A 27,122-nucleotide genomic window follows, 5' to 3' on the forward strand; every position below is an offset into this window, starting at 1 on the left:
TGCTAGTCGCAAAAATCCTCTACAGCTGAAGATGGGAAACTAGATGGAGTGGGCTCTGAATTACTATGGAGAATTCTTTTCAAGGTATCTGCCTGGTGGGTCTTGCCCACATGCTCAGGGTCTAACTGATTGCCAAATTTGGGGTCGGAAAGGAATTTCCCATTGGTCAGATTGGCAGAGAGACTCTGGAGGGTTTTCACCTTCCTCTGCAGCATGGGTCACTTGCAGGTTTAAACTAGTGTAAATGGTTGATTCTCTGTAACTTGAAGACTTTGATCATGATTTGAGGACAGAGGTTGGGGTCTGTTACAGGAGTGGGTGGGTGAGGTCCTATGGCCTGCAGTGTGCAGGAGGTCAGACTAGATCACAATGGTCTCTTCTGGCCTTAAAGTCTGTGAGCCTGAGACCTTTTTGAGATTAAGGGTAACATTTTGAAAGCATTGGTAAGTCCCATTTTCAAAAGTGACTGAGGGGTTTAGGAGCCTATATCTCACTGTAAGTCAGCAGGATTTAGGAGACAGAGGGTAAAATGTTTAAAAGCTCCTAAGTCATTTGCAACCATAAGCATCCATTTTCAAAGGTGATTTAGGCACTCAATTACATCTCTTTTGAAAATGGTTGCAGAGGCGCCTAAGTCAATGAGTTGCTTTTGAGAATTTTACTTCACAAGATGTTAAAATGGCCTTTTTTGAACATGCTTGCAAAACATCTATCTCATCCATACACTGGGATAACCCTGGGGTATGAACACTGAGATAACATACAGGGGTATGAAGAGAAATGCAGTAAAGACTGGGAAGTGCTTTGAGATTTACTGATACATAAATGGTTGTTACAAGGAGGAGAGAGAAAAATTGTTCTTCTTAATCACTGAAGATAGGACAAGAAGCCATGGGCTTAAATTGCAGCAAGGAGGTTTAGGTTGGGCATTAGGAAAAACTTCCTAACTGTCAGGGTGGTTAAGTACTGGAATAAATTGCCTAGGGAGGTTGTTGAATCTCTGTCATTGGAGGCTTTTAAGAGCAGGTTAGACAAACACGTGTCAGGGATGGTCTAGATCAGGGGTTCTCAAGCTTCATTGCACTGCCACCCCCTTCTGACAACAAAAATTACTACACGACCCCAGGATGGGGGACAGAAGCTTGAGTCTGCCTGAACCCCACTGCCCCAGGTGGGGGGGGGGCAAAGCAGAAGCCCCACTGCCCCAGGCAGGGAGGGAGGGCAAAGCTGAAGCCTAAGGACTGGAGTACTGTCATGGATGGTTATAAACTGTTCAGGAAGGACAGGCAGGGCAGAAAAGGTGGGGGAGTAGCACTGTATGTAAGGGAGCAGTATGACTGCTCAGAGCTCCGGTACGAAACTGCAGAAAAACCTGAGTGTCTCTGGATTAAGTTTAGAAGTGTGTGCAACAAGAGTGATGTAGTGGTGGGAGTCTGCTATAGACCACCGGACCAGGGGGATGAGGTAGATGAGGCTTTCTTCCGGCAGCTCACGGAGGCTACTAGATCGCATGCCCTGATTCTCATGGGTGACTTTAATTTTCCTGATATCTGCTGGGAGAGCAATACAGCGGTGCATAGACAATCCAGGAAGTTTTTGGAAAGCGTAGGGGACAATTTCCTGGCGCAAGTGCTAGAGGAGCCAACTAGGGGGGGTGCTTTTCTTGACCTGTTGCTCACAAACCGGGTAGAATTAGTGGGGGAAGCAAAAGTGGATGGGAATCTGGGAGGCAGTGACCATGAGTTGGTTGAGTTCAGGATCCTGACGCAGGGAAGAAAGGTAAGCAGCAGGATACGGACCCTGGACTTCAGGAAAGCAGACTTCGACTCCCTCAGGGAACGGATGGCCAGGATCCCCCGGGGGACTAACTTGAAGGGGAAAGGAGTCCAGGAAAGCTGGCTGTATTTCAAGGAATCCCTGTTGAGGTTACAGGGACAAACCATCCCGATGAGTCGAAAGAATAGTAAATATGGCAGGCGACCAGCTTGGCTTAATGGTGAAATCCTAGCGGATCTTAAACATAAAAAAGAAGCTTACAAGAAGTGGAAGGTTGGACTTATGACCAGGGAAGAGTATAAAAATATTGCTCGGGCATGTAGGAATGATATCAGGAGGGCCAAATCGCACCTGGAGCTGCAGCTAGCCAGAGATGTCAAGAGTAACAAGAAGGGTTTCTTCAGGTATGTTGGCAACAAGAAGAAAGCCAAGGAAAGTGTGGGCCCCTTACTGAATGAGGGAGGCAACCTAGTGACAGAGAATGTGGAAAAAGCTAATGTACTCAATGCTTTTTTTGCCTCTGTTTTCACTAACAAGGTCAGCTCCCAGACTGCTGCGCTGGGCATCACAAAATGGGGAAGAGATGGCCAGCCCTCTGTGGAGATAGAGGTTGTTAGGGACTATTTAGAAAAGCTGGACGTGCACAAGTCCATGGGGCCGGACGAGTTGCATCCGAGAGTGCTGAAGGAATTGGCGGCTGTGATTGCAGAGCCATTGGCCATTATCTTTGAAAACTCGTGGCGAACCGGGGAAGTCCCGGATGACTGGAAAAAGGCTAATGTAGTGCCAATCTTTAAAAAAGGGAAGAAGGAGGATCCTGGGAACTACAGGCCAGTCAGCCTCACCTCAGTCCCTGGAAAAATCATGGAGCAGGTCCTCAAAGAATCAATCCTGAAGCACTTGCATGAGAGGAAAGTGATCAGGAACAGCCAGCATGGATTCACCAAGGGAAGGTCATGCCTGACTAATCTAATCGCCTTTTATGATGAGATTACTGGTTCTGTGGATGAAGGGAAAGCAGTGGATGTATTGTTTCTTGACTTTAGCAAAGCTTTTGACACGGTCTCCCACAGTATTCTTGTCAGCAAGTTAAGGAAGTATGGGCTGGATGAATGCACTATAAGGTGGGTAGAAAGCTGGCTAGATTGTCGGGCTCAACGGGTAGTGATCAATGGCTCCATGTCTAGTTGGCAGCCGGTATCAAGTGGAGTGCCCCAAGGGTCGGTCCTGGGGCCGGTTTTGTTCAATATCTTCATAAATGATCTGGAGGATGGTGTGGATTGCACTCTCAGCAAATTTGCAGATGATACTAAACTGGGAGGAGTGGTAGATACGCTGGAGGGGAGGGATAGGATACAGAAGGACCTAGACAAATTGGAGGATTGGGCCAAAAGAAATCTGATGAGGTTCAATAAGGATAAGTGCAGGGTCCTGCACTTAGGACGGAAGAACCCAATGCACAGCTACAGACTAGGGACCGAATGGCTAGGCAGCAGTTCTGCGGAAAAGGACCTAGGGGTGACAGTGGACGAGAAGCTGGATATGAGTCAGCAGTGTGCCCTTGTTGCCAAGAAGGCCAATGGCATTTTGGGATGTATAAGTAGGGGCATAGCGAGCAGATCGAGGGATGTGATCGTTCCCCTCTATTCGACATTGGTGAGGCCTCATCTGGAGTACTGTGTCCAGTTTTGGGCCCCACACTTCAAGAAGGATGTGGATAAATTGGAGAGAGTCCAGCGAAGGGCAACAAAAATGATTAGGGGACTGGAACACATGAGTTATGAGGAGAGGCTGAGGGAGCTGGGATTGTTTAGCCTGCAGAAGAGAAGAATGAGGGGGGATTTGATAGCTGCTTTCAACTCCCTGAAAGGGGGTTCCAAAGAGGATGGCTCTAGACTGTTCTCAATGGTAGCAGATGACAGAACGAGGAGTAATGGTCTCAAGTTGCAGTGAGGGAGGTTTAGATTGGATATTAGGAAAAACTTTTTCACTAAGAGGGTGGTGAAACACTGGAATGCGTTACCTAGGGAGGTGGTAGAATCTCCTTCCTTAGAGGTTTTTAAGGTCAGGCTTGACAAAGCCCTGGCTGGGATGATTTAACGGGGAATTGGTCCTGCTTCAAGCAGGGGGTTGGACTAGATGACCTTCTGGGGTCCCTTCCAACCCTGATATTCTATGATTCTATGACTTCAGCCCTGGGCCTGTAATCTAAGCCCCACCGCCGAGGGCTGAAGCCCTCAGGCCCTGGGCAGTGGGGCTTGGGCTTCAGCCCTGGTCCCCAGCAAGTATAAGCCAGCTCTGGCAACCCCATTAAAATGGGGTTGCAAACCATTGTTTGGGAATCACTGGTCTAGATAATACTTAGTCCTGCCATGAGTGCAGGGGACTGGACTAGATGACCTCTTGAGGTCCCTTCCAGTCCTACGATTCTATGATAAAGAGCGCTATATAAAACCTAGTTAATACTTCTTCTTACAATTTAGGTGATCTGTATATTGTCAGGGCTGTGCAAAAGAAGGCAGGACTGAGTTGGGAGTCTTAACTTCGCAATGCCTCTCTTCTTCAGTCTAATTTAGAAGTTTGAGGACTCACCTGACCCACTGAGACTTTACTTAACTGCACGTGCGCACTCACACGCACAAAAGGGAAATTTGATAATAAACAATAACTTCATTTAAAAAAACCCAGACAGTTACAATCACTTCTTGATCATGTTTTACTTACCCATTCCCTCACTTCCAAAGCCCAGGTATTGGAAAGCAGAGTGATGAAGAGATCATAAATCTCATACTGCCCACAGAATAGCGCAAACAGCCTTACAGTTGAGTGTACAAAATTTGAAGTTCTTCAAAATGCAGTCCCCTTAACTCTGACCTCTCATAAATGCTGTTCTTTCACTAGTGATCACAAGATCTAATTACAATGCCAAATCTTCTGGAAAGCAAAATTGATGAGCTTGAGTCATTGCTGCGTGACTCCTGTTTTATATGCAATAATGATGCTGCCATGAGTATTGATCAGCCTGAAGAGCCTGTCTACAAAATCCCATCATTCTGCCATAAATGCATAGTGTTAGACTCTTCCTGTTTAAACCATCTAAGTATAGATTATTCTCATGAAACCTCAATTATAAGCGTTGCATTAAAATATTGCATTTCCTATGTAATAGGATCCCTTAAAGAAATTAGATACCCAGGTCTGTGACTGGGGCTCTCAGGTGTTATGATAACACAAATTATTAACAACAGAACACCACAAATACTTTAAGACACCCCCCCACCCTGCCCCGCACGCAAACATTGTGTAGGTCAGAGTTAAGGTGTTTGTGTTGCAATGAACTTTACATTTCTGATCACAATAACGTGTGTGTCGTTGCCAGTAGGATCACAGGTGTGGTGCCTTTAACTCTCCACTTCCTTGCCTTGGAGTGCTGATGCTTTGCAGCCATCACTCGGTTCTAAAAGGAAGGGTCATCCTTGGGGTGTATAGTGTGCTTTGGGCCTCTCCCGATGGGAGGTATTGCAGACCGCGCAGTACTTGCGTTCCTCCATCTCGTGCTCAGTCTGTGCTGCCAGCTGTGGGTTTGTTACACTGGAGCAACTGTACTCCTTTTCCTTGTGATGTCCCCAGGGAAGCCCTGTGCGGCTGATTGGCTCATTGACTGAGCTGCCATGGTGCCCTGGAAATGGACCTGGAGCCCTTTCAGTGGCCAGCAGTTCTGTTTTGCCCCTCCCCCCAGTAGATACCCTTCAAGCCCCTGTCAGCTCATGCTGCCCCAGGGAGTGGGGTGTGCAGTTCTGGCTGCTGATTGCCCCACTTACCCCTCTTGCCCTGCCTCTTGGGGCACTTACTCTCTTTGACTCCATCTGCCTTTTGGGTTTTGGCAGCAGCGAGATGCGATTTCTCCCAAGCCATCATCTTAACTCTGCCTTGGTATAACCACTTTTTAAATGATTTTTTAAAGCTCTGGTCTCCAATCAGTTCTAAACTCCAGTGTGCTGCTCCTCTGGTTGATTTACACGCTGTGTTTGCAGGAGTCCCTTCAGCGAAGTGGAGCTAGTAAAGCTGTGATTTGTTTGTGTTCCGTTCCTGTCCGGGAGACGAATGGCTGCCATGAAGCGGCCTGATGAACAAATATAAAAAGGAGGTTCGCTTGCCCTGTAGGGTTCTGACAATCGGGCATGGCTGGCGAGGCGAGTGTTCCAGCGGAAGCCTGCCTGTCTCTATGTTAATAACTCAGGAGGTGTAAAGCCCATGCTGAGAGTGCTGGAGCAGGCTGTTTGACTCTCCCCAGATCTCTGAGCATGACCCGCTCGTTCCCTCCAAAGTACGCTTTTCCTTTGTGATCGCAATGTTTAAAGGTCAGCGGGATTAATGTGCAGTTACTTGTAGTGCATTTGTCTGTAATTTTGCAAAGGAGCTGCTGGCACCCTCGTAGGCCCAGCACGGAGAAGCAGGCTGAAGCACTGAGAGCTGCAGTGCTGCCCTGTCAGTGCTCACTCTTTCCTTCCAAAGGGAAACTCCTGCACCTTAGGAGTCTGGAGTTAGGCACTAAAATACCTGTAAGAGCCCTAAGTGGGTACACTAAGCAGGGCTGGGGTGGAGAAGGGATCTGTGTTGAAAGGATGGTCCAGTGGTCCGGGCACTAGCCTGGGACTTGGGAGACTTGATTCCATTCCCTGCTCTGCCACAGACTCTCTGTGTGACGTTGGTCAAGTCCTTTAGCCTGTCTGGGCCCAGTTCCTTGAGGATGCTAGCACTGCCTTGCGCATTGGGAGCATGTGAGGATACAAGCATTACAGACTGCAGTCCGCTCACTGTACAGGGTTCTTCCTGTGTTTGCCCTGTGCAGACAAGAGGCCTCATGGCTTCTTTAACTTCATGCAGCATCCTCCTGGGAACACTCACCCTTGTGCCTACAAGCAAGGGGTCGTCACAGAATATCAGCTGCTTTCATCGTAAATAACCAGTTAACCCCAGCCCCGCTGCTGTCACTGTACTGTTGCATACCAGCAGGTTTGCTGGCCACGTGGAGATAGGTCGGCTGTGCCGAGCTTCTGAAACTTGCTAAGTTATTGGGTGGGGAAAAGGGGGAAGAAATGTAGGAAAGCTGGGAGGTGTATGCATGTGTGGGGCATTGGAGAGCTGACTTCTGACACGGACTTGGCCTATGTGACCCTGGGCAAGCCGACTGCCCGTACTGTGCCTCAGTTTCCCCCCTCGAGAATAAGATAATGGGCCTTACTTACCATTGCAAAGTGAGATGTGACCCTCAGTTAAAAGTGCCGCGTAGGTCCTGAGTATTTGCTGCTGCTGTTCCCATGAAAGGCCCAATTCATGGATGGGAATTTGCATTTCTGAGCACGGTGCCAGTCATGCAGTGGGGTTGGGGATCCTCATCCGGAAATAGCTGCACTTCGCTGCTGCCCTTGGGTCGCTTCTTCTACCAGCAGACAGGCATATGAATTGGCCTGAGCCAGCCCTGCTGAATTGATTCTTAAAATGTTTGTATTTATTAAAACATTTGGGTGCTTGTTTAAGTGTTGTTCATGTTACAGTTTTGCCTTCGTTACAATGACAGCCATGGGCACATTGATTTCATTGTGGCATAAAGAGCCATTGCTCTCTGAATAAGCAATCATAGAATATCAGGGTTGGAAGGGACCTCAGGAGGTCATCTAGTCCAACCCTCTGCTCAAAGCAGGACCAATCCCCAATTTTTGCCCCAGATCCCTAAATGGCCCCCTCAAGGATTGAACTCACAACCCTGGGTTTAGCAGGCCAATGCTCAAACTCTGCTATAGTGCTCCATTTTAAATCCGTTCAAAGCAGATCCTCTTCTTCTTCGAGTGGTGTCCCTTTGGTTGCCCCACTGTGCGGCCCTGTGCTGCTGATTGGAGAACTTCAGAAGCAGTGTCCGTTGGGCCCGCATATGAGTTGTCTCGCCTGTGCTGTGCCACAAGGCTAGCCAGTGCAGGCTAACCCCCCTGAGTTCCTTCTCAACTGCCCCTGGCTAGAGATGGAGCCATTACTTGTCATTTAGTGGATCGTTAACTCTCCCCTTCGTTTGTTAAACTTCAGCTTTTAGAAACCATCTAACTTCTTTCTGACTCTTTATTTGGCCATGCCTGAAAAAGGAAGAAAGAAAAGACTTTGTTCTTTTGCGGAACCCGGTTCTCTGGGCTTCAAGAAGTATCGCACTTGCAGCGAGGTGATTCCTGGTTGCAGACAAGTGCTCCCAGTGCATTCGCTGCCTCGGTGAGGGCCATATCCAACAGTAGTGTTTCTTCTGTCAGGATCCCGCAAGGACAGAGCGCCGGCAGAAAATCATCTGTATGGTGGCGGCTCTCTGACCCCAGCCCACTGACTGGCGTGAGTCTTCCCCTCAACCTTCAACTTTGAAGGATAGTGAGTTGAAGAAATGGTCCAGGGATTCCTCTCACAAGTCAAAAAAGAGAGCGGGAAGTTCCCTCAGCAAGCCCAGGGATAGCTAAAAGCAATCACCATCTCGCTGGCTGTCCTCAGCACTGAGATCGTCTGGCACCTACACCTCACAGCGACTGTTAGTGTGTGGTACCATTGATAGGCCTACAGACCCTTTGGGCATGGGCACTGTCTCTTCAGTATAGAGACACAAGGGTGAATGCCCTAAGATGCTCCTGGTACGCAAACTGACATTGGTATCACCAGTGGCATTGGGGGGACATGGGGACCTCGCCATACCCAACACAGGGACACTCGGTACCAATGGAATTCCGTCAGGCCGGTGACATGAGCGTGTTGGAAGCTTGACACTCTACTCCTCGGTACCGAGATCATGGCACCAAGCCATGGCCAACTGAGGGTATTTCCCCGCAATCATGCCGTGCCCCTCCGATGCCAAGCGAGGGATTGGATAGCAAGCCAGAAGGAGTTTCACAATACTCCTCCCAAGCTCCATATTGGACCCACTATTAACAGGATTTGGGAATGGATCACCAGATGGCACCACCCATGGGCACTGCCACTGGGTGCTATGCCACTGCAATTGCTGTGCTGGGACCCCTGGGCAGCGCACAGACAGTTTGCCTCAAGGGCACCGAGCATTGCCCAAGAACCTCCCAGACATGCTCCCTCAGCCACAGCACCAGGGGCCTCAGAGCCTCAAGAAATGGAGGAACAGGAGGGAGACACAGAGGAGGAGGTAACACCTAAGGCCATATCCTCTTCTTCACTTCGCCATCACCACGAAAAGTATGGCGGACACCCTCCACATACCATTGGAGGAGGTTAAAGACACGCACCATCAGCTCACTGATATCCTCATGCTTCATCTCCTTCCAAAATCACCCTCCCAATTAACGAGGCCATCCTAGACCCAGCTAAGATGGTGTGGCAAACCCGCTTTGGTGGCCCTGATGTGCAAGCGGGTGGACAAAAAATACGATGTCCCTGCGAAGGAATCAGAGTCCCACAGCCCGGTTCCATAGTGGTGGATGCTGTGCACTCTCGTGGCTGAGAGCATCACTCCAGAGCAACACCCCATGACAGAGGCTGGGTGCACCTTGATCCCTTTGGTAGAAAAGCGTACTCCTCAGCCACCTTACAGTTATGAATTGCCAACTACCAAGCACTCATGCAAAGTACAACTATACGAATTATAATGAATTGAATGGGGGAGGGATAGCTCAGTGGTTTGAGCATTGGCCTGCTAAACCCAGGGTTGTGAGCTCATGTGGGTACCCATTAGCAGTGCCGTTGACTTGAAGGTATATATTGTCCCCAAATTTGAAATAGTTGTGGGTGAGGACAAAGTCACAAAGGTCAGCAACCAGGTTTGCCATGACGTTATTGGGGATAGCTTGTAGTCCATCTTTGTGTGGAATGTTGGTTTGGAGGACCTCCACATCCACAGTGGCCAGGATGGTGTTTTCTGGAAGATCACTGATGGATTGTAGTTTGCTCAGGAAGTCAGTGGTGTCTCGAAGATAGCTGGGAGTGCTGGTAGCGTAGGGCCTGAGAAGAGTGTCCACATAGCCAGACATCCTGCTGTTAAGGTGCCAATGTCTGAGATGATGGGGCGTCCAGGATTTCCAGGTTTATGCACCTTGGGTAGCAAATAGAATACCTCTGGTCGGGGATTTCCAGGTTTATGCACCTTGGGCAGCAAATAGAATATCCCTGGTCGGGGTTCTAGGCATGTGTCTGCACAGATCTGTTCCTGTGCTTTTTCAGGGAGTTTCTTGAGCAGATGGTGTAGTTTCTTTTGGTAGCCCTCAGTGGGATCAGAGGATAATGGCCTGTAGAATGTCCTAGAGGAGCAGTATGCTGGGGGGCAGGCGTAATCTCCCAGTGCTGCCTCCTATTGGCAGCAGCAAATTGCTATCACACAAGATTATATTGCATTAGGGCTCGAACTCTCCCTGCATAGGGAAACATAGAAATTGCGGCATAATAGAAATGGCTGTTGGCTTCACATTGCTAGCTGTTCTTTTCAACCCCCTTTCCTAATTAGTGTAAACAGACCTGGATCCAAGTGACTGCTGGTGCTGATGAAAACAGGTTTAATTCTTGAAAGCTGAGTGCTGGTGTCTCGACTAGAATGCACCGCAACCAGCATAACCAACATGAAAGTAAACAGGTTTTCAGCTCTCAGAGTGACTGAACACAGCTTTTCATGCTGCGCGCTGGAGGCTGGGTTGTTGGTGGAATCCCATCTACTGGGATATGGGAAGGAATAAAAGCCCTCAGGGCAGCAATGAAGGAAGGGAATCATTCCAAGGGCATGGCTACACTTGCAGATGTAGAGTGCTTTGAGTTAAACCCGCCTTCGGAGAGCTCAGTAGGGAAAGCGCTGACAGGAACAAGCGCACTGGCGTGGCCACATTTGCGGCACTTGCAGTGGCATTGGGAGTGGGGCAGCTATCCCACAGAGTACCTCTTCCCATTCTGGCGCTGTGGCTTGTGGGAAGGGGGCGGGGGATGCGGGGCATTCTGGGTCCTGTCCCAAGGCCCTGTGATGCATCGGTTCGCATCCCAACAATCCCTGTGCTTCCGTCCACATTTGGCGCCATCTTTCAACGTTTTTTGTACTGCGCGCTCTGTCTTCCCTTTCGGTCTGCGGGAATGGATCCCAAACTGCCGAGGAATATGCTGATGAGTCTCGCCAGCACATCACGTTTGGCAGTAGAGTTATTCCTTATGATCCAAAGTGACAGTGAGGACTCCGATGATGATATTGACTCGAGTAATGCATATGACATGAGTGTGCTTGTGGCATTCACAGACTTGCTTACCACCGTGGAGTGCTGCTTTTGGGCTTGGGAAACAAGCACCGAGTGGTGGGATCACATCGTGATGCACGTCTGGGATGACGAGCAGTGGCTGCAGAGCTTTTGGATGAGAAAAGCCACTTTCATGGGACTGTGTGAGGAGCTCGCCCCCACCCTGCGGCACAAGGACAGGAGATTGAGAGCTGCCTTGACAGTGGAGAAGTGGGTGGCTTTTGCAATCTGGAAGCTGGCAACTCCAGACAGCTACCAATTGTTCGCTAACCAGTTTGGAGTGGGGAAATCAACCGTTGTAATCGTGTTGATGCAAGTTTGCAGGGCCATTAATCGCATCCTACTCAGAAGAACTGTGACTCCAGGTTGAGATTGTGGATGGCTTTGCACAAATGGGTTTCTCTAACTGCGGAGTGGCGATAGATGGCACACACATTGCAATTCTGGCACCACCCCACCTAGCCTCCGAGTACACTAATTGGAAGGGGTATTTCTCTATGGTTATCCAGGTGCTTGTGGATCACCGTGGACGTTTCATTGACATTAACACAGGCTGGCCTGGAAAGGTGCATGACGCATGCATCTTTTGGAACACTGGCCTGTTCAGGAAGCTGCAAGCTGGGACTTTTTTCCCAGACCAGAAGATCACCATAGGGGAAGTCGAAATGCCCATTGTGATCTTTGGAGACCCTGCTTACCCTTTAATGCCATGGCTCATGAAACCCTACTCAGGGAGCCTTGACAACAGCAAGGAGCAGTTCAACAACAGGCTGAGTAGGTGCAGAATGACTGTGGAGTGTGCTTTTGGCCGTTTAAAGGGCCGCTGGCACTCTCTGTATGGGAAGCTGGACCTGGCCGATGACAGCATGCCCATGGTTATACCTGCATGCTGTACCCTCCATAATATTTGTGAAGGGAAGGGTGAACGATTCACTCAGGCATGGAACTCGGAGGTTCAACACCTGGAGGCTGAATTTGAACAGCCAGAGAGCAGGGCTATTAGAGGGGCCCAGCACGGGGCTGCAAGGATTAGGGATGCCTTGAGGGAGCAATTTGAGGCTGAAAGCCACCAGTAATGTCTGGTTCCCTGCACGGGAGTGAAGTGCAATGGTTCTAATGTTAGTAGGAATCTGTGTTTTGCTATGCTGACTTGCAGTGCCTGTTTCTTTCCTGGGCTAAGGTATCTTTTACTTCATGCAATAATAAAGAATGTTTTCAAAGCCAAAAAATCCATTTATTGAAAAGAAACACAACTGCTTGGGAAACAGAAAGGGCAAGGGGGTGGGATGGGGAATGATACAATCACAGATTTGCGTATGTCCTGTTATCATACTCGGCCTTCCTGTCTGGAGTGCTGTGCAATGAGTGCTGCACTTCAGGATGGCTATACTGCATGGTGATGGGGGTTGAGTGCAGTAGGTAAGGCTCATAGTTTCCAGGGCTGGGTGGTGAAGCTACAGGTGTTGGAGGCAGTTGGTGGCAGTTAAGAACCCGGATGTTGGGGAAAGTGGGTTGGAGATGATATGGGGGCACAAGGGAAAGAGTTTTGGGACCAGAGCTGCAGGGGGGCTCAGGCACGGTAGTGCTCCGCCTGCATGGCTACGAGCGCCTGGATCGAGTCCGCTTGGTGCTCCATTATGCTTATCTGCCGATCCGTGCTTTGCTGCCGGAGCACCACGCTTTTGTGCCGGCGCTCCTCATTCTGCTGGCAGATCCTCCTTTCACTGTTCCGCCACTCCTGCACTTTTCAATTTTCATTACTTGAATGCTGCATGACTTCATGCAACATGTCTTCCTTGCTTCTACGTGGCCTCTTTCTGATTCTTTGGAGTCTTTCAGCCAGTGATAACATGGACAGCTGAGATGTCAAGGTTGCCTCTGTAAAGGCAAAATGCAACACTTAACAGAGGCAGCATTGTTCACATCAGATAGAGCAATGATTCCCCTGTACTTAAGGGCAAGCACAGTCTATGCAATAGCATAATTTGCCTGTCCCAAAGTGAGCGCACATAACCCACGGGAGCCCCAAAATGGTGAGTAATCACAGGGTCAAGCGTGACTGATTGTTTCACGGCTGTACTGTCCTCTGGGTTTCTGTGTCTTGGGGAGAGCCAACAGTGGCAGGGGGCCCCTATACTGAACACTGTCCCCACATTTTCCACAGGAGTTCATCCTGGAAGATATCTCGCTGCTGAGGGTGACCTGGGAAGCAAGGGAGGGTCTTCTACTGCAATGCGGATTCCGCCCTGGCCCATATGCACCTTGCCTGTGTGCAGCAATGGTCCACTCTGCCCCTCTTGGCACAGTGGCGGACAAGTTAGCCTGACTGGGACAAGGAACACAGTGGCTCTCCTGAGAAACCTGCGCAAGCGCATTGCCTAAGTTCTGGATGAGACCTTTGAAGAGATCACTGAGGCCGATTACCGCGATGTGAGAGAGCACATCAATGCCCTATTTCGCATCTAGCCATGCATGCAGCCCATACCGTCCTCACCCCAGGAGCCCATACCGAATAACTTCCTTCCCAAAATAAAAGCGGCTTACTGGGAACCTCCTCTGGTGTTTGTCCTTCCCCAAGTACCGGCCGTCGCGACTGGCTACCTTCCTCCTGGCTTGAGAACAGTTCCTGGCTGCATGCATCTATGGATTCTGGGGTGTCTTCCTCCGCCTCAGCACTCTCGCTCCCACTTTGCTGCTGCTCCTCCTCCTCCTCCTCCCGCCTTGTTGAACTGGGCTCTGAAGTGTCCGTGGTGATACTCGGAGTGGAGGTGGGGTTGGCCCCAAGTATTGCGTCCAACTCTTTGTAGAAACGGCAGGTCACAGGAGCAGCACTGAAGTGGCTGTTTGCCTTGCGGGCTTTGTGGTAGGCATTCTGCAGCTCCTTCACTTTAATCCTGCACTGGAGTGTGTCCCGGTCATGGCCCCTTTCCATCATGTCCCTTGATATCTGCCCGAAGGTATCATAATTCCTATGGCTGGAGCACAGCTGGGACTGGACAGCTTCCTCCCCCCAAACACTGATGAGGTCCAGCACCTTGCCATTGCTCCATCCTGGGGATTGCCTGGTGTGTGGAGGCATGGTCACCTGGAAAGATTCGCTGAGAGCACTCCATGCCTGGCTGAGCAAACAGGAAGGGGATTTTCAAAATTCGCAGAGAATTTAAAGGGCAGATATGATGGTTGGTCACCTGAGGGCAGGGCAGTAGAGTTCAAAGTGATGACCAGAGTGGCTAGAATAGGCATTGTGGGACACTTCTGGAGGCCGATCAGAGTGCGATAACAGACCAGGGCGTCCACACTGGTGCCCCAGTGCTCCAGTGGGGATGCACAAAACGTTATCCACTCACTGAGGTGGAGTACCAGGAGCGGACCAGCTGCGGAGTCAGAGCCCTCTATGTGCCTTGCCAGTGTGGTAGGGTAGTGAGCTAGTGCACCTGGGTCTCCTTTAATGCACTGTAACTCGCAAGTGTAGCCAAGCCCCCAGTGTTGGAGGATGGGATGAGAAGCAGGGGCTGGTAGTGAAGGGAGGAGGAGTTTAGCTTAAATATTAGGGGGAAATTGATTTGTCCCACTGCGAGCATGTGATACCCGTTCTCCGCATTGGTGCAGAGTTCATGGGCCAGAACCAACGTCTTACAACCTAAAGGGGTTTGGGACAAGAATGTGTGATTGTCACCCTGTTTGTTCCATCCTGCCATGGTGACTGGAGCTACCAGGATTTAAACAGGGCTTGGCTGGCTGGTTATCTTCCATGAAGAGATCAAGGCTTTGGTATGCATTCCCTCTCCCCTGTGGCTTGCAGACCTCCCAGGTGCGCAGCTTGCGCTGCTGACCAGTTTGAGGGGGTTGGAGCCTGGTGCAGTGGGGATGTTTTGCTCTGGGTTTTGTTGACTGGCTGATCATTGAACAGGGAAGAGATCGGAGGCTGATGTTTCCTGGCTTGTGGTTTAGTAATTGCTAGAGTGCTCAGAGCCGGAATGGATGCTTCCCTAATTAGAAATCAAAGGAGGCAAATGAGAAACAATGATGCGCTTGCGCCCCTGCTGAATTCTGAGAATCAGGCAAGAGATGCTCTGCCCCCTTTTATGGTCCTGCATTCCACAGGCCTATTCAGGAAGCAGAAGGTGAAGATTTTCACAGCTGGTGTGTACAGCTGTGGGAGCTGCAGCTATCAAAGCCCTCCAGGCACTGGGGGTTGGGGTGACCTACTCAGTCAGTGAGTGGCTACAGAGGTGCTTTTAGGCCACTTTGATTGCTTTTTCTGCACACATGACACAAATCAGCTAAGCAATGGTAAGCAGGGGTTAACACCCTGTGCGCACACACGCAGCATATTGCACTAAACAAGCCCTAGACATTGGATTCTGTTGGAGATTCAAACAGGCTCCTTGGCTCTCTCAGCATTGCCTGTGTGGGGAGTATGCAAATTTTGTGGGGCCAGGGAAGCGTGTTATCCTTTATTTGTGTAGTGTGGAGTATTTATGGGTGCTACTAGAAACTGTAAAAGTGGCAAAGAGTCCTACGGCACCTTATAGACTAACAGATGTATTGGAGCATAAGCTTTCGTGGGTGAATACCCACCTCGTCGGATGCATGTAGTGGAAATTTCCAGAGGCAGGTATAAATATGCAAGCAAGAATCAGGCTAGGGATAACAAGGTTAGTTCAGTCAGGGAGGATGAGGCCCTCTTCTAGCAGTTGAGGTGTGAACACCAAGGGAGGAGAAACTGCTTTTGTAGCTGGCAAGTCTTTGTTTAATCCTGAGCTGATGGTGTCAGACTTGCAAATGAACTAAAGTTCAGCAGTTTCTCTTTGAAGTCTGGTCCTGAAGTTTTTTTGCTGCAGGATGGCTACCTTTAAATCTGCTCTTGTGTGTCCAGGGAGGTTGAAGCATTCTCCTACAGGTTTTTGTATATTGCCATTCCTAATATCTGATTTGTGTCCATTTATTTATTCACCAGCAACTACACACCGCACCATAGTAACTGTAACTCAGGAACCAATCCATGCAACAAACCTCGATGCCAACTCTGCCCACATAGCTACACCAGCGACACCATCACAAGACCAATCAGATCAGCCACACCATCACTGGTTCATTCACCTGCACGTCCACCAATGTAATATACGCCATCATGTGCCAGCAGCGCACCTCTGCTATGTACGTCGGCCAAACTGCACAGTCCCTACGTAAAAGGATAAATGGACACAAATCAGATATTAGGAATGGATATTAGGATATTAAGAATGGATAAATTGGAGAGAGTCCAGGGGAGGGCAATGAAAAGATTAGGGGGCTGGGGCACATGACTTATGAAGAGAGGCTGAGGGAACTGGGCGTAGGGAACTCTTCTCTTCAGAAGAGAAGAGTGAGGGGGGATTTGACAGCAGCTTTCAACTACCTGAAGCGGGGTTCCAAAGGGGATGGAGCTAGGCTGTTCTCAGTGGTGGCAGATGACCGAACAAGAAGCGATGGTCTCAAGTTGCAGTGCGGGAGGTGTAGGTTGGATATTAGGAAACACTATTTCATTAGGAGGATGGTGAAGCACTGGAACGGGTTACCTAGGGAGGTGGTGGAATCTCCGTCCTTAGAGGTTTTTAAGGCCCGGGTTGACAAAACCCTGGCTGGGATGATTTAGTTGGTGTTGGTCCTGCTTTGAGCAGGGGGTGGACTAGATGACCTCCTGAGGTCTCTTCCAATCCTAATCTTCTATGATTCTAGAAATCCCTGGCTGACAGGTCTCCCTTTGGGGGTCATTGCTGTTTGGGTGATTTTTTTTGGTTTTTTTTAGAGCAGCCCTGCACTGCTCAGATTGCCCCAGGATTGAGGTGCTGCAGATGGCTCCTCTGCGGTTTCTGCAGCTCGGCTGCATCCAGTGGACTGATCTGAAGGTTGAGCCCTTACCATGCAGTCACCATCACCAAGAACCTCAGGTACAGGTAACCTCTGTCACGTAGCATTCTGTTCTCATGGACTGCTGCTCATGGATGCTAGCGCCTTTGGACAGTTTACAGATTTCTGTAAAATCTAACAAGTGCACTGTGAACCTACCACTCATGGCTATCACAAAGGGTGGCTTGGCTTCAGATTCTTGCAGAACAGGGCTGGCTATATAGCTCACCAGTTTTCTAAGTGACATATCTGGTGTATGGTGCATTAGGGAGCCTGCTTAAAAAAAAACCCCATAGTTTTTGCTCCCAAGTACATCCTAATCCAATCAGACTAAGCAAATAGAATAATAGCAGCTGATGGTTAAACATTAGGCAACACCTGTTATTGGCATGATCCTTCCCCACTGCAAATTTTCCAACCCAGAGGACTATGACTCTTCATTTCACACTGGGTGAGTAGGAGATTGCTGCAGAGGGAAAGGTTTCATTTCACTGTCAGGACAAATACCTTAATCAATTGATTAAATAGTAGTATCTGTTTAGACTGATAGGAAATGCTTAGCTGCAGAGGGAAAGGTTTCATTTCACTGTCAGGACAAATACCTTAATCAATTGATTAAATAGTATTATCTGTTTAGACTGATAGGAAATGCTTAACTCTGGTACGATGGAAGGAGAAAGGACTGCAGAGCATTGTGGACTGAGAGAATTCTGGGCGAGGCACAAATATAGAGAGTATAACTTCTAGGTCATGACCTTTGATGGGGTGACAGGTATTTTGCATATGGAGAAGCCTAAAAATGTTGCTGTGTTGTTAGACGGCAGGGATGCACACAGAGCTGCTCAGTAAAGCAGAGATGTTATCTGGAAAGAACAAAACAAAACAAGCCACTTGTCCTGTTCTGTCAGAGACTTGTCCTTCTCGGTCAGTCATTCGGGGAAACTAAAGCGCACATGGCTCTCTACTTGCAGTGAAAAAAATAAGAGCAACTGCTACAGAGTGTAGGTTGCAAGGCAGCTTGCCTGGTGGCCCAGGGATGGATGTGTGCACTGGGGCAAGTGGCCCTAGGCGCTCTGACTGCAGGGGCAGCACTGGGAAGCCAGAGCTGAAGAATCAAAGGAGCAGAGATAGGATTAATAAACGTGTGATATCAGAACGGCCTGGTCCCACCCTCCTGTTGAGGAAACTGGTGTTATGATCTCAGGGGGCCAAGGTAATATGGAAGGAGGGACACCCCCCTGAGTTGGCACCTTGTTATGGAAGAGGTAGAGCCCGGTCTTTGATCATGCTTGGAGGGGGTATCTCCAGCGCTTGGAGCCATGGTTGTGAGAGGTACACGCACTGTGCCAGTAGTGGGTTCTATCATTAGGAACGCGGATGGTGGTTGCTCACCTACGGGCAGCACAGTGTCACATCTTGCAAGGCACTGAGACAGATTGCCAGACAGGTGTGGCAAGGGAGGAGCCCGGGTCTCCTCGCATGGATAGGGAGGTGTAAGAGACAGGTCCTGGAAGCTATGTTTAGATTGCTAGGAAAGAGAGGGCTCTGTGGCAGCTTTCCCTGGAATGCCTCCAGTTCCACACACATGGCCAGCAAGACCAGAGGGCATCTCAGAGCCCAGGTGAGGGTGACTGAAAGGAGGGTTTTACGTCAGGCCGTGGGGAACTTTTGGGGGAGCGCAGAGTCTATTTGGAAGGGGAACAGAGTTCCACACTTACCCAAAGGAGAGCCAGACAGCTGATGTGCCCAGCTAACATGGTTTTGGGGGGTTATTTATTCTAGTGGGAGGGGATAAGGAGCATTCATGTTGGAGAAAGATCTCTGCTAGGGATGTTTATAACACAAAGGTCTCTCCGTAGCTGGGAAAGGACAGAACAGAAATTATAGATAAACTGGGGCAGGGACAGATTGAGATCAGAGGTAAATTCTGAATAGGATTAAGGTGTTAGCTAAAGAAACTAAATGAAAAATACACATGGCCAAAAATATAACAGTAAAAATCTATAGAGCAACACAAGAAGCTAGTGTCTCAAAGTGGGTGAACTCAAATGCCGGGCAATGGAAAAGGAGCCTGAGATGAAGGGGATCACTGAGACCTGGTGGAATGACAAAGATCCATGGGATAGTGAGGACAGCAAGTCAGTGTGCTAAACCTGGCTCTGAATTACCCACCAAGGACAGCTGAGATCCTAGAGGTGGGAGGGCATCATTTACCTGGAAGCTTTCATAGACTCTAATGAACTAGAACTTCTAAGTGGAGAGAGCCATACTGAGAAATAGGTAACAGTTTGTATCCAGAGTCACCAGAATACAAAGGTACTACCAGAGTTATATTGCTGACCTCTTGATCATGGAAAGGATGCTGAGGGAGTTTAGTGCTGAGGGAGTTTAAAGAGGCAACTAAGTCTAATAAAACAGCAATAATAGGTGGCGGCTCACATGTTAAGTGGCCAGATGTCACAATCAGACATGATTTAGGCCTGGTCTACACTACGAGTTTGTCGAATTTAGCAGCATTAAATCAATTTAACCCTGCACCCGTCCACATAACAAAGCCATTTTTGTCGTCATAAAGGGCTCTTAAAATCAATTTCTGTACTCCTCCCCGACGAGGGGATTAGCACTGAAATCGACATCGCCATTTCGAACTAGTATTAGTGTGGATGCAATTTGATGGTATTGGCCTCCGGGAGCTATCCCACAGTGCACCATTGTGACTGCTCTGGACAGCACTCTGAACTTGGATGCACTGGCCAGGTGTACAGGAAAAGCCCCGGGAACTTTTGAATCTCATTTCCTGTTTCGCCCGGCGAGCTCATCAGCACAGGTGACCGTGCAATTCCAGAATCAAAAAAGAGCTCCAGCATGGACTGAACGGGAGGTACTGGATCTGATAGCTGTATGGGGAGACAAATCCGTGCTATCAGAACTACGTTCCAAAAGACGAAATGCTAAAACATTTCAAAAAATCTCCAAGGACATGATGGACAGAGGCTACAGCAGGGACACAACACAGTGCTGTGTGAAACTTAAGGAGCTCAGACAAGCGAACCAGAAAACCGAAGAATCAAACGGACACTGCAGGACAGAGCCCCAGACATGCCGCTTCTATGCTGAGCTGCATACAATTCGAGGGGGAGCCACCACCACTACCCCAGCACTGTCCGTGGACTCTGATGATGGGGTACTCTCTGCTGTGCCTGAGGATTTTGTGGATGGGGAAGATGAGGAGGAGGACGAGCTTGAGGAGAGCACACAGCACACCGTTCTCCCCAACAGCCAGGATCTTTTTATCACCCTGACTGAAATACCCTCCCAACCCAAACAAGCAGGAGAAGGGACCTATGGTGAGTGTACCATTTTAAATATAATACATGGTTTAAAAGCAAGTGTGTTTAATGATTAATTTGCCCTGGCATTCACGGCCAGTACAGCTACTGGAAAAGTCTGTTAACTTGCCTGGGGATGGAGCGGAAATCCTCCAGGGACATCTCCATAAAGCTCTCCTGGAGGTACTCTCAAAGGCTTTGCAAAAGGTTTCTGGGGAGAGCAACCTTATTCTCTCCTCCATGGTAGGATACTTTACCACACCATGCTAGTGTAACCCTTCTGCCTGTCAGAGTTGGCAGCAACAAGGCAAGGGCCGGGTTCAGTATCTAGGGGATCCATTCCAATAACACAATGCAAAACTGGCTTGAGTCCCCACCCAGTGACCTGGGACAAATATACACCACCCCCGCTGAGCGCCTCCAAGAGGCAGTACTTCTCCTCTCGCAAGCACAGAGTCTGAGTGTAGCAAAAAGCCTTTTAATAGCAGAGAGAAACAATGTGGCATTATGTTGGGGAAACACCACCAACGGCATTCATAACACAACTCATGAGCAAAAAACCCACCCCAAGCAAATTGGGGTCTGTCCTTTCCCTTCAGTTCTTGAGTCCAGCAACCCAAAAGTCTCTGTCCCTGATCAGGGCAGCCCCAGAGTTCAAAAGTTTACCTCCCAACCTGGGTGGAGATGGGGTTGGGGGGTTAAGGGGCACCTTTCATGGTCCAAAGCTGATTGCCCCATCTCTCCATGGGGCTCTGCTCTGCCAGCTGTCCCGCAGACTGCTCCGTGATATATCTTCAGGCTCCCCCACTACTTAACACAACACTCAGTGATTTCAGCTTGTAGTAGGGGAACCTCAGTGCTGGTGCACCATTGGCCCAAAGTGAGCTCAGCAGCCTGTAACTAGACTCCTAATGGAATCAAACTTAGCTCTGATATTCCACAGTGGAGGGAGGAGGAAGTGCAATTAGCATATAAGCCCTCACCAAGGGGCCCATGCCACCAAGTATTAATACCTGTCCCCAGCCTCTCTCCCTTCACTGGGTTTTGGAGCCCATGACCCTTACCTAGCAAGTGCTGCTTATTTGATGGTGAGTCCCTCCATCATAACAAAAGGCCACATACAGTTCACTGTCCTTGAGTCACATAATCAGGATAACAGTTTATTCCTGCCCCAATAACAGAGAAACTGGGGCTCCTACAGCAGCCAAAGTGACCATCTAGGCAGGGTGGGTGTGCCTATGCAAATGAGATCAGCTCCTGAAGTTCTTTTCCACAACCCACCATGACTCGCCACCAGATGTCAGGGTAGAGCTCATCCTGACTCTGCTTACATCCTCCCCCCAGCCGAGAATTTGTTGTCCCGACGAATCATACTCCCTATTATACCATTCACTGGTTCCCTCCAAAGGGCCTCAGAAAGCCCACTTCAGCTTTCACAAGCCTGTGTGCTAAGTGTATTGGCTTCTCACTAGTCACCTCAGGTGCCTCATAAGTTAACCGTTTTATTGGTCTTATTACCCTGTCTCATCTATTGAGAATTTCTGTTGCAGGGGTAGGCAGGACATCTTCTTGGGCGACGGATGGAGAGGTTTCCTTTGAGGATCCCTCGGCTACTGGCATAGGCCCCTGCATCTCCGGTTCTGACCGTGGAAGGTCCAGTGTGACTAGGGCCTCCTCCCCCTGGATGTCTCCACTGTCCAATAACCTGTGTGCATCATCACAGGGGGGTCCCATCGGTGGCACAGGGGTGCCAGTAACAGGCCTGAATGCCTCTGCCATGGGGTTTAGGGCAGAGGAGGGGGAGCTCTCTCTTGGTTCAGCTGATTGAGACTGAAATCTTGTCTCCATTCCAGGATACACCATGGTTGTGTCTTCCTCCTCAGACTCACTCTCGGATGTGCTGAACAGGGGTAGGTTAGCTGCAGGGGGCCCGCTGTCCGTGTTGGATGGCGGCTTTGGTCTAGCACTTCTGTTCTGCCCGGCTGCCCTGTTGTGGCCCATCTCATAAGGGGTGCTTACCAATTCCCCCACAGGGAGCAAAAGGTTTCTATGCACTGTCTTCATTTGCCCTGGACCGTCTTCAGGTTTGATCTTGTAGACCGGCAGATCTCTCAGCTTTTCCATCACCAGGTAAGGTATTGCCTTCCATCTGTCAGCTATCTTGTGTTTGCCAGCAATACCCAAATTTCGCAGCAGGACTCTGTCCCCCGGCTGGAGCTCCTGCGAACGCACTCTAGCATCATATTGATGTTTGTTCCGGTCTGCGTTCTTCCAAGCCGCAGAGGTAGCTAAGTGATAAGCATCCCACAGCTTTTCTCTTAGTCGGGAAACATATTGCTGATGAGTTTCATAGCTATCTCCATCCTCTGATACACCAAAGCACAAGCCTATGGGTAATCTTGGTTCTCGCCCAAACATCAAGAGATATGGGGTGACTTCTGTGGCATCATTCTTTGTGGCATTGTAGGCATGCACCAGAAATGCGACATGCTGGCTCCAGGTTGCCTTCTGCTCTGGTCGCAAAGTTCTCAACATATCTAATAGGGTTCGGTTGAACCTCTCTGTCTGAGGATCACCTTGGGGGTGATAAGGCGTTGTCCTAGACTTTTTAATTCCTGCTATCTTCAGCACCTCCTTCAGAAGGTGACTCTCAAAATCCTGCCCCTGATCAGAGTGTATCCATAGACTGAGAAATATTTGTCCCACAATACTCGAGCGACAGTGGTGGCCCTCTGATCACATGTGGGATATGCCTGCGCATACCGTGTAAAATGGTCAGTCACTACTAGAATTTTCCCAACATTCCTCTTGTCTACCTCTGAAGACAAGAAATCAATGCATACCAGTTCCAAAGGTTTGTTGCTGGTGATGTTCTTGAGATATGCAGCCCTCGTGGGCAGAGTTTTCCTTTGAACACATGGAGGGCAAGTCTCACATTTCCTGCGAACATCTTCAGCCATCCGGGGCCAATAGAACCTACTACGAATAAGTTCCAGGGTCCTCTCCATCCCTAAATGTCCAAAATCATTATGCAGGGCCCTCATGGCCAGGGCTCTGTACTCTTTTGGCAGCACTAGTTGTGCTCATTGCTTTTGTAAAGGGTCGGTGGTCATTCGGTGTAGCACTCCCTGAACCAGTTTTAGTTTGGTCCATTCTCTCAATAGTAGTTTACCCTCCGGGTTAGGTGGGACAACCACAGCTGGGCTTTGCCCCTCCCTTTTGGCAAGTAGTGTATCACGAATGTCCATATCTTGCAGCTGGGCTTCTTGCCAGTCAGCCGCATTGAGCATACCAGCTTGTGGGTGGGATAGCGAGTTTCACTATCAGACAGTCCTCGGCTGGAAAGGCTACAGGTTTACATTTGCCTTCCACTTCCTGGTACAGGACGGCTCCCAGACCCTTCAAACTGGCATCAGTATGCAGGATAAATGGTTTGCTTGGGTCAGCAAAGACTAGGACTGGAGCATGAGTTAGGCAAGTAATGATTTCTCGAAAAGCCCTTTCACATCTCTCATCCCACCATGGCCCAAATGGTTTGGAGGGGCCATAGTGTCTCTGCACAGCAGGCTTTGGGGACCTCCCCTTATTCTTGGTCTTAGATTTGTTCTTGTTGGACTGGTGTCCCCTGGTAAGATCATTCAGAGCCTTTACAATCGTAGCATAGTTTTTCACAAATCTGCAGTAGTAGCCACTAAATCCAAGAAAGGTCTTGAGTTCTCTGTAGTTACTTGGACGTGGCCATGTAGTGAGTGCTTCTATTTTATCGGGATCAGTACTCATACCCTCTTGGGACATGATGTGACCCACATACTTCACTGAGGTTCTGTAGAACTGGCATTTGTTAATTGAAAGCTTCAGACCATAATCCTCCAACCTATCAAGCACTTTAAGAATTCTTTCTTCATGCTCCTCTAAGGTTCTTCCAAACACAATCAGGTCATCCAAATAAACTAACACTTACAGTAAATTCGTATCTCCCACAACTTTCTCCATGAGACGTTGAAAGGTGGCAGGTGCTCCAGAAATCCCTTGGGGCATGCGTTCGAACTGATAAAACCTTAATGGGCAGATGAAGGCTGTCTTCTCCTTATCTTCTTCTCCCAGAGGGATCTGGTAGTATCCACTTCGAAGATCCAACACAGAGAACCACTGGCTTCCCAGCAAACAGTCTAACGCATCTTGGACTCGAGGCATAGTGTACTGGTCAACCACAGTACGGCTGTTTAGGGTGCGGTAGTCAATACACATCCGGATTTTCCCAGTCTTTTTACGGACCACCACAATGGGTGAGGCGTATGGGCTGCGGGACTCTGTAGTGATGCCATTCACAGCCAGCTCCTGAAGATGATGTCGTACATCTTCCATCTCAGAGAGAGCAATCTTCCTAGATCTCTCCCTGAAAGGTCGAGAGTCATGTAGTCTGATATTGTGCTCTACTCCTTTTGCACATCCCACTCATGCAGCGAGAATACCTTGGATCTTTCACAAAGTTTCTTCCTCAGGTGATCTTTCCACTCCTCGGACACTGGTGAATCTCCAAAGTCAAACTTTGCTAGGTCTATTGTCGGAACTTGAGTTTCACACTGGGGTTTTACAATCGACTCAGGCTCAAAGAGGTCTGCTATCTTTTGTCCTTGCTTCACAACAACATCACAACTCGTTTCATTAGCAATCAGTATAGTCACCCTTTCCTGGGCTTCAGCAGGTAGGGTTATGACTCCGCTGGGGACCAGCACTCCTTCAGGGAGCTCTCCTCCCATCGGCTGCTCTATCATTGCTAATGTCCCTTTACAGCCTTTCAGACAGGTACTCATGACAAGCACTTCTTGCTCCGTCCTTGCAGGTACTACTAAGGGGGTTGTGCCCGCATACTTCAGTGCCCCAATCGGTAGCTCCGATGTGTCCCTTTTAGCACACTCAATTTTCCTATGGGCTTCAGCACAAAGCGTATGGATCATCAGGGTATTCAGGTAGTGGTCCCCAGCCCGCCTTCTGCAGTAATCCGCGAGTACCTTGAAGAGACTGGAGTTGGTCCCTATCAGCACAGACACATCAGAGGTCCCTTTAGGGTCAGGGCATATTAAGGCAGCTGTGTCTACCTCTTCTCTTACCCCAGAAACCTCCTCTGGGAATTCCAGGTGCACTATGACATACCCTTGGTAGGGGTATTCATCCATGCTGAGGCCACACAGGTCAAGGCCAATCAGTGGCTGTATAGGCAGGTGTCTAAGCATCTGTTGGTAGAATGACTGAAATATAATAGTCACTTGAGATCCAGTGTCAAGCACTGCTTTACACTCCACCCCTTCAATCCTCACTGTGACCTCTGCTTGAGGCCCTATCAGTCCTGTGGGGATCCCAGTTGGACAGTCTTTTCTGGGGGAATCTTCAAATCCTGCAAACCTGGGGGGTCCCCATCCCCAGACCCTCTGGCAGCTACCGGATCTCTCCCAACTGATCCTTAGCTTTCCATACACCAAGGAGGGGTTTTCTTCATTATGGCACTTGGCAGCACTGTGTTCATACTGACCACATCGGTAGCAGAAGAATTGACCTTTCCCCCTTCTCCTGGGTGGGATGGTGGCTCTAAATGTAGGCTTCTCAATCGCCACAGTTTGAGGCTCCTTATTCCTGGAAGTCTTAACTCGGTCAACGGTGCTTTGCAGCTCAGCTCTCCGTTCCGTCAGGACCTGCGTTTGTTGGACAAGTTCGTCTTTGATGCTCACCATCAGTACACTGGCCGTTTGCAGTGGTGTTGTGCTGGCTGGCTCCGATGTTTGGGCTTCCCAAAACTCACTGGCAGCCTGCCTTTCTTCCTCCTCTCTAACCTCTTTTATCAGCTGGGAGTAACTTGGGGGACGTTCCTGTCGTTCTCTTAGCTGGAGATGAAGTAGAATCGGGTTCTGATACTGAGTTCCTCTTACAATTTGAGCCAGTCTGGTCTGATCCATCTGCTCAGCAGTCACTGCTCCCCTCATGACAGCTCTCTGAAGCAGTCTCTCCAGTCTCTGTGTGTAGGCTAAAGCCTTCTCGTCCTTTTGCTGTCGGGAATTAAGGAACTTACAGTAGCTGTCTTCAGGGCCCTCTACACTCCCAAAGGTGTGTTCAAGGGCCTCTAGGCAGTCCCTCACACTGACCCTAGGGTCAATGAGCTTTAGGGTGCGAATAACATCTAATGGTTGGCCGCCAAGGCTCTCTATGAGACATCTTCACTTTTCTGCATCTGGTACGGCCCACTCTTGCAGCATTTCAGTGATATGCTATAATCAGGGCTCAAACTCCTCCTCCCCAGCAAATAACCTTAACTTATGACAAGAGTTTGGTGCAGCATGGGACAGCACAACCTTTTCCAATGTTTGCCCCAGAGCTTTTGTCCAATCATTGGCCGAGGCTGCAGCCTCTGAGCTAGAAGCTGCTGAGCCGGGGCTCAACAAACCTGACATTATTAGCCATTATACAAACAGTAATTTCCTCAAAATATAAGCACAAACAAAACAAAATAGTTGTTTCCCAATGTCATGGATCACTCAACAGGTGCTTGCTAGGGGTACTGACCCAGGGATCCCGGACGAGCCCCCAAAAATGTCAGGGTAGAGCTCATCCTGACTCTGCTTACACTAGTAGCAAGTAATCTGGTATCACTGCAAAGCCCGGCAGCGTATGGTCCTGGTGTTTGCTGGCATTCAAGCAACATCCGTTCTTTATCTCTCTGTGTTATACTCAGGAGAGTGATATCATTCATGGTAACCTGGTTGAAATATGGGAATTTAATTAAGGGGACATTCAGAGGTGGCCGTTCCTACTGGGCTGTTTGCCTGTGGCTGAAAAGAAATCCTACCCGCAGTTAGCCAAGCGGTGTGGG

The 27,122-nt window shown here is 49.2% G+C and overlaps 1 protein-coding gene across 5 annotated transcripts in view; it reads left to right on the top strand.

Moving 5' to 3' along the window:
- The window catches only part of MID2 (midline 2), a 339,116-nt gene that overhangs the window by 18,049 nt on the left and 293,945 nt on the right, over positions 1 to 27,122 (top strand). The window contains exon 2 of one of the 5 annotated variants that reach the window (XM_073360610.1): positions 16,000 to 16,972. The exons of 3 other annotated variants lie outside the window; for them this stretch is intronic. The gene's annotated coding sequence lies outside the window, so the exon portion shown is untranslated. Of the gene's footprint in view, positions 1 to 14,822; positions 16,973 to 27,122 lie in introns of those variants that run through there. One more of the 5 variants, XM_073360613.2, reaches the window with a different exon arrangement.

This window comes from Lepidochelys kempii, chromosome 9, assembly GCF_965140285.1.
Source record: "Lepidochelys kempii isolate rLepKem1 chromosome 9, rLepKem1.hap1, whole genome shotgun sequence".
NCBI lineage: Eukaryota > Metazoa > Chordata > Testudines > Cheloniidae > Lepidochelys > Lepidochelys kempii.